This window comes from Pelophylax lessonae (assembly GCF_965119305.1).
Source record: "Pelophylax lessonae genome assembly, chromosome: 5".
NCBI classification, from domain to species: Eukaryota; Metazoa; Chordata; class Amphibia; order Anura; family Ranidae; genus Pelophylax; species Pelophylax lessonae.
Window position 1 is genome coordinate 549083725 of NC_138772.1, and position 8495 is coordinate 549092219.

At 44.6% G+C, this 8495-nt stretch overlaps 1 pseudogene across 1 annotated transcript; it reads left to right on the plus strand.

Annotated features, from left to right (window-relative positions):
• The first annotated feature begins 6350 nt into the window (after nucleotides 1-6350).
• LOC309556592 lies at nucleotides 6351-8046 on the plus strand (annotated as a pseudogene). The gene is made up of 3 exons: nucleotides 6351-6450; nucleotides 6769-6895; nucleotides 7937-8046. The product of its transcript is annotated as an uncharacterized misc_RNA (transcript).
• Nucleotides 8047-8495: the final 449 nt, after the last annotated feature.

Consider the following 8495-nt stretch of genomic DNA (forward strand, 5'->3'; position numbering starts at 1 on the left):
TGAAGAAAAAAAAAAACATGGATTATGAAAATGTGTTTTCTCTGGACGGCCTTTGACTGCAATCGAATAAAAATTCTGTCTTTGTTTTTCACAGAATTATTAAAGCTAACGCAGGTTCCAGCGGGTGTACGCTGTTATTGTAACGGTGACTTTAACCTCATATCATCTTTAACATGTCGACGCAATTAAAAAAAAAAAAAAAAACATTTTCAATCCTTTTTAAAGCTGTAGATTTGATTCAAAGAAATCCCTGGTGATCCTGCCATGGAGGACCTTCTTCAGGTAATTCCATGGTTACCAACATTAAGGTCCCTGATCCTGGGTCACAGTTGACCCTGCCTTTAAACCATATTTTGTCTGCCCACCTTTCTTCCCGAAATAATGGCCGCTTTATGGATTGGTCACACCCAGACCCCACCTGTAAATTTGCGGGTACTGCCCATCATGCCCAGTTTATCAACCAACCACTCATGGGTAGATTCTCAAAATAATGCCTTTCTTAGTTACTGTTTGTGCTTTGATACCAGGACATGGCCCAGGACATCAGAGGTCCAAGACATGGAACTGTCTTGACAAATCTGAAACACTGGGCAGAGGCGTAACTAGAACCTTCAGGGCCCCGATGCAAGAAACCATGAAGGGCCCCCCAGACCCCTGGCCGGGGCCCTTCCCTTCAAGCCCGGGGCTCTTCCCACTAATCCTGGGGCTCTTTACTCTCATTGCATGGCCTTTTATTATGGTCCCGCATCAGGATCCTTTCACAAGTTCTGCAGTGGGCCCCCTTCCTGCAATCTTGGGGCCTCCCCACAGTGGTGAAATGCCAGGGCCCGGTCGCAAGTGTGACCTTTGAGATCCTAGAAGTTCACCCACTGGTTTGCTACCGGGCCCCCTGGAGCATGGGGCCCGGTAGCGATTGCAACCCCTGCAACCCCTGTAGTTACGCCCCTGACACTGGGCTTGCATTTTATAGGATGACAATGCTTTGTCCCTGTCTATGAATTGTGCTCCTTAAACCCCGTACTCACTACTAGTATTTTTAATTTTTTTTTTTCGAAGGAGCCACTTTACAAACAATGATGTTAGTGCAGAGATCTCCTCTGCTGTGCTATTGGGTTCTGATGCCATCCCCCCTGCGCACCAGACCACACTGGTCAGTGGTGCCAAAACTTTTTTGAACATGCCCTTTTGGCAGAAGCCAGCTTCTGTTGGACCGGCTGCCGTACACACGGGCCATGTATACGGGCTTCTGATCAAGATGTGCTTAAACTCAAATTATACTGTAATAATGATTATTCGGCGCAATACCGTATCTAAAAAATATATGCCACACAATATCCTCTACCCCAATATTAGTGCACAAGTGCAAAAATTATTATTAATAATAAATTGCCGCCCTTATTAAAAATTGCTTTCACTTCACTCCAATAAATATAACTAATGAAAATACAGCGCAATCTCAACTCCTCTGTGAATAGAAACTCAAATTGACCAGCGCTATGGGTTATATGAAAGAATTGAATGGAGGAGTTGTTGGTATATGGCGCTGCCTTTTTAAACCAAACAGTAAAAAGTGCTATGCTCAATATAAATTACGTGAACAAATTAAAACCAATAGAAATTAAATATACATCATACACTTATGCCTAGTGTATTTCAATAGAGCATACAAGTATAGTGAATATAAGGTGCACCGTACTATTAAGAGTAAAATAAACGTGCAAATGATGTCTGAGTAAGGTGCTAAATTTTGAGTGCAAAATAAGAATTGCTGTACCAGTGTTTTATAAACTTTATTGATCATCAAAAGTGCTTATATAGTGCAATTGGTACATATAAAGGTGAAAATTTCCAAGTTGCTGTGAAGACCTCTATATGGAGGTTCTATAGGTGCCAAATTATACTTGGGATATATATATATATATATATCTTTTATTATTTTTTGTATTCACATCTTTGAGTATCATTTGGCACCTATAGAACCTCCATATAGAAGTCTTCACAGCAACTTGGAAATTTTCACCTTTATATGTACCAATTGCACTATATAAGCACTTTTCTTCATCAATAAAGTTTATAAAACACACTATTGAAATACACTAGGCATAAGTGTATGATTTATATTTAATTTGTTCACGTAATTTATATTGAGCATAGCACTTTTCACTGTTTGGTTTAAAAAGGCAGCGCCATATACCAACAACACCTTCATTCAATTCTTCTGTGAATAACCAACATTGTTTCTACATAAAAAGATCTTTAAAGCGGTAGTATCCCGCTTTTTGACACTTTTACCTACAGGTAAGCCTATAATAAGGCTTACCTGTAGGTACAAATAATATCTCCTAAACCGGCATGGTTTAGGAGATATTTACAGTGCATGCAGCCGCTCGCGCGAGCGGCGCATGCGCTCTGAAGGTCCGGGGGGACCTTCAATTAGTTTGCCGTCATCGCGGCTCCGGCCAATCATCGCGCCGGAGCCGTCTCTTCCGGCCAATCACCCAGCCGGAGCCGTCTCTTCCGGCCAATCACCGCGCCGGATCCGCCGAACCCGGAAGAGACGGCGAGGGATCATGGCAGCGCCCGCAGCGATGTCGGGGCTACGTTCTAAGGTAAGTTACACATAATGAGCTAGTATGCGATGCATACTAGCTCATTATGCCTTTGTCTTGCAGGTTTTTTATTTTTTTTATTTTTTAGGGTTTACAACCGCTTTAAGTATCGTGAGTAAGGATCGATACAACATTACTAAATACAAAAAACTCCAAGTGAAATAAACATACAATGTATCTATTACAACATGTTCAAAGGTAAAAAGTCTCCAGTGATATTCAATCGATCCAAAAAAGAAATGAACACATTAATCCTGTCACCTCTGTGAGGGATAATAAAGGTAATCAGTCCAAAGGATCAACGTATAATCCTACCATCTCTGTGTGAGATAACTCAAAATCCTGGACGGGAGACCGCCTGGGAATACCGAGTGCTGTACGCCTTGGAGGCAGGAGCTGACATTTGGCTATACCCACAACCAGGAAAAACTGGGATCCAGAGACATCCATCCATCCATTCAGAGTTTGACCATCCCTAATGGGGAACAGCATTTTGTGACTCTCTGGTGAAACAGGAGTCAAAGCTGGAGGGGAGTCTTTTTGAGCACCTGTTTTTGAGTTGATTATCTCACATAGAGATGGTAGGATTATCCATTGATCCTTTGGACTGATTACCTTTATTATCCCTCACAGAGGTGGCAGGATTAATTTGTTTATTTATTTTTTGGATCGAGTGGGTTCACACTGGGGCGACACGACTCTATACTTCTTCGGGGGCGACTTGTGCATTACCATGCACCACGACTTCGGAGCGACTTGCAGTGACTTCACATAATGAAAGTCTATGCAAGTTGCTCCGAGGTCGCCCCGAAGTAGTACAGGACCCTTTTTCTAAGTTGGAGCGACTTGTGTCACTCCTATTAGAACGGGTCCTGTAGCGGTCAATGGACCGCGAGGGAGCGCGACTTGTCAGGCTGACAAGTCGCGCTAGTGTGGACCGGCTCTGAATATCACTGGAGACTTTTTTCCTTTGAACATGTTTTAATAGATACATTGTATGTTTATTTCACTTGGAGTTTTTTGTATTTAGTCACTTTGTATCGATCCTAAGGGCTCTTTCACACGGTCCGCCTCCTTAGGCGGATCCGTGCTGCTCAGCGGGGATCGATCTGCCGATCCCTGCTGAGCCGGCGGATGACAGCTCCGTCTCCGCTTGCAGTGCGGAGATGGAGGTGTCACAGCCCCCGCTGCTCTCTATGGGGAATCGGATGAGAGCGGACCGCCTGTCCGCTCTCATCCGATCCGATCCGATCCCTGAACGGATGGAAAAATAGGGTTTCCATCCGTCCAGATTTCACGGACAGGATCGGATGCGGATGTCAGCCGAGGTGCCTCGGCTGACATCCGCTGTCCCATAGAGCTGCGGATCCGATCAGATCCCCCTAAAAAACTGACAGGCAAATCTGATCGTGTGAAAGAACCCTTACTCACGATACTTAAAGATCTTTTTATGTAGAAGAAACAATGTTGGTTATTCACAGAGGAGTTGAGATTGCGCTGTATTTTTATTACAGTTATATTCTGATCAAGATGATCAGATGATTTGATCAACAAGTGGCTGTTTCAACACCTATTGCATGCGCATGGGTCACTATTGTCTCCATTAGTAAACCAGATTCTGATAAATGCCGTGTGGCCTTCACCTGGAGTGCATGTATACTAGGAATGGATGTAAAGTGGCTGCACTAAGACGCAGCAAAGGATGAAAATAGTTTAAAGCAGTATTTTACTAAAAAAAATGGGTTTAACCACTTCAATACCGGGCACTTTCACCCCCTTCCTGCTCAGGCCAATTTTCAGCTTTTAGCGCTGTTGCATTTTGAATGACAATTGCGCGGTCATGCAATGCTGTACCCAAACCAAATTTATGTCATTTTTTCCCCACAAATAGAGCTTTCTTTTGTTGGTATTTGATCACCGCCGGTTTTTTCTTCTTTGCTACATAAATAAAAAAAGACCAAAAAGTTTGAAAGAAAAAAAGTTTTTTTGTTTATGTTATAAAATTTTGTAAATAGCTGGTCACATGGTAAAGAGCCTACATCATAGGCTCTTTACCGAGATCGGAGATGTGGTGAGTCAGAGTGACTATCATATGACGGCCAGTCAGGATAGTACGACCACTTTGCCGCCGTCAATCTGCTATAGGGCGGGCGGCAAGTGGTTAAGTAAGGTTTTAATCTAAATTCAAGTGAACCAATTGCTAGGATTATAAAAATAAACCCTCTCTAGTATATAGGGGTGCTGTGAAGAACAACCAGCTTGCATGGTCACCAGCACTTGCTCACCCCCTCCTGTCACCTACACAGTTCTGTTTGTAAGTCAGGTTGGTACGTATGAACTGAGCACCACAGACCATTATTCAGCTCTGCACTCTCATCTAGGCTTGTGACGGTATCAGATTTTCATGCTGCGATTAATTGATTAAGGTTTTGCCACGGTATACGGTATTATCACGGTATTCTATTATTAAATTTAAATTATTAAATTTCCACCTCACTTCAATTTCATTGCTGAATTTAGGGGCTTTGGTTCACTTATGCACATTATTATATAGTCAGTCAGTACAGACTCTGTGAACCAGGCCTAAAATAGGTCATCAAGCAGGGTCTGGCCTAACTGGTGATAACTGGTCCTGGCGCTCGGCTCCGATCCGATGGCCTGGTCATTAAGAGGGCAAATCCTTGTGGTCAAGAAGTGGTTAAACCTGAAGGAGGTGTTGTTTATAAATGACTTTACTATTGCTTTAGGCCTGGTTTACATGTATGCGGGCTGGTGGTTCACATGTATGCGGGTTGGCGGTTCACATGTATGCGGGTTGGCGGTTCACATGTATGCGGGTTGGCGGTTCACATGTATGCGGGTTGGCGGCCCACATTTGCACAGGCATAGCAGCCCACTGATTTGGGCTGCTATGCCCTCATTTTCCACAGAAAAAAGGTGCATGCAGCATTTTTTTAATATTCAGTGGCCTTGAAATCCATCCTGCTTTTGCGACTAACCTGCAGTTCCTGCTCTGGCAAGCTTTCTGCATTTTTTGTAGACACTGCTTGATGGCTATATAATAATGTAATGTGGGCTGCTATGCGTGTGTGTGTGTATATATATATATATATATTTATTAGAGCTGCACGATTCTGGCCAAAATGAGAATCACGATTTTTTAGCTTGGAATAAAGATCACGATTCTCTCACGATTCTCTGTGTAACAAAAAAAAAAAATTGGGATAACTTTACTGTTACGTTTTTTTTTTTTTTTTTATTCATTAAAGTCTAATCATTGCGTTTGAAAGACTGCTGCGCAAATACAGTGTGACATAAAATATTACAACAATCGCCATTTTTTTCTGTAGGGTCTCTGCTAAAAAAATATATAAAATGTTTGGGGGTTCTAAGTACTTTTCTAGCAAAAAAAAAAACTGATTTTAACTTGCAAGCAACAAGTGTCAGAAAAAGATCTAGTCTTTAAGAGGTTAAACTTCCTTTCTCCCTGGCAGAGGGAAGGAAAAGATACAAATGTAATCATTTTTGTTTATAGTTAGGAGACTTAATGCTGATAGGCTTAGCTGTGTGAGTGAATGAGTCATCCAGCTCACTGAAATGTATCAATTCACAAGTCAGGCAGACTTGACAGAGAAACTCGGTATTTTAAAAATGCCACAATAACAATACCGTGGCTATGCAATACCGCGATATATCGAATTACCGAAAACCGGCATATGTCTACTCTCATCCCTCCTCTCTCTCACCCCCTCTCTCTCTCTCTTTCTCTCACCTTTCCCCCCTCTCTCTCTCTCCCTTCCACCCCCTCTCTCTCTCACCCCTCTCTCTTCCCCCTCTCTCTCTTCCCCCTCTCCCATTACCCCTCTCTCTCACCCCCCCTCTCTCTCTCTCTCTCTTGCTTACCCCCTCTCTCTCTCACTCCCCCCCCCTCTCTCTCTCCCCCCTCTCTCTCTCTCCCCCCTCTCTCTCATCCCCCTCCCTCCCACACCCCCCTTTCTCTCTCTCTTACCCCCCTCTCTCTCTCACCCCCCCTCTCTCTCTCTCTCTCTCTCGCTCACCCCCCTCTCTCTCTCTCTCTCTCTCTCTCATCCCCCCCTCTCTCTCACCCCCCCTCTCTCTCATCCCCATTTCTCCCTCCCTCACCCACCCCCTTTCTCTCTCTCTCTCTCTCTCGCTCACCCCCCTCTCTCTCTCTCTCTCTCTCATCCCCCCCTCTCTCTCACCCCCCCTCTCTCTCATCCCCATTTCTCCCTCCCTCACCCACCCCCTTTCTCTCTCTCTCTCTCGCTCACCCCTCTCTCTCTCTCTCTCTCTCTCTCTCTCACCCCCCCTCTCTCTCACCCCCCCTCTCTCTCATCCCCATTCCTCCCTCCCTCACCCACCCCCTTTTCTCTCTCTCTCTCATTCCCCCTCTCCCTCCCTCACCCACCCCCCTCTCTCTTTCTCTCTCTCACCCCCCTCTCGTGAGATCTCAGGGGTTCATGCTGGGACTTGGAGTCCTTCAATTTCTGAGGGAGTCACATCCGTTAAAAAGGAAGGAGTGGGGCAAATTTACATAGGAGTCGGAAGGGGGGCACCCAATTTTAGTCTTGCCTAGGGCAGCACAAAACCAAAATACACCACTGGTCCTATACCATCTTGATTGTGAAGCATAGTAGAGTACATGTTTTTCACATTTTCAGCTGTCCAGAGAAATGTGCAAGTCCTTTTCTTCCCACTGTTTGCAAGGTGGGTTGTCAGGTAGCCTTCTAGTGAGAAGTGTGCATAGGATTGAGATGGTGCGTCATATTAAGGAACCTGTGGTGCATACGGTTCCCAGTGCCAGTACAAGTCTTGAGGAAGTGATGTTTTTGTTTGTGGTTGGGACATAGTTCCCGAGCTGAAAATACGGCCACAAAGGTAGGGCGCTAGTTAGGAGAGGGCGGCTTAAGTCGGTTCTGTTTTAGAACTTCCATTTTCTGATAGTCTTTCACTTTAGGTGTGCAATGCTGACTCTAGGTATGTTGGGGGGGGGGGGGGCATATAAACTGAATGGCACTGCAAAATTAATGCATTGTGAATAGACCCCAAAAATTGGGCATTCCTAAATTACAGACGCATTAATAGACTTTTTTTGGTCGCAGAAGTCTTTTAGATAGTTGATCCACCAAAAATGAGCTTGTAAAATCGGCATTTCCTACCATTGTAAAATGACAGGATATTACATGCAACATAGTACAAGATAAACCGGATAAAGTCACAATGTTGGGAACATAAACTCTTTCAACAATGCAAATTGTGAGGTCAGTTTTGTAATCAGCAATCTAAGGTTCTGTTTCTACACTTAGAATTATTGGCATATTGCAGTTCTTCCTTATTTCATCACCCCTACAATGTGCGATGCATCACGGATAACTGCCACACCGAAGGGACTAATTTTAGCATTACTTACAACTAACACTCATCTAAATGTGTAGCTTTAACCAAACCAAAACCAAAAATGTAATATTTTGCAGCTTCCCAGCCCTTTAGCGAGCAGCAGGCAGATCGGCTGAATGACACATGGAAGATAATGGCACTGCAACCAATGTTCCCTTTAAGCTGCACGCATGCGCGGCCGCGCAGTCTAATTGACGGTCCGACGCAGCACAAATTCAGACTGCGCAGCCGCGTGAAGACGGTGAAGGTAGTGAGCAGTGCGCCCCAAGAGCCCGCCCACTGTGTGACAATAGCGAATGAAAATTCGCTATTGTCACACGGATCCTCCTCCTGACCAATCAGGGAGTGGGTCCTTCCGCTTCCTGATTGTCCGAAAGGCAAACCACCCCATGCCATTGGCCGAGGTCCGAGGAGGAGGCGGGAGGACTGAGGAGACGCTGGGATGCAGGGACTGAAGAGAAGCTGCCG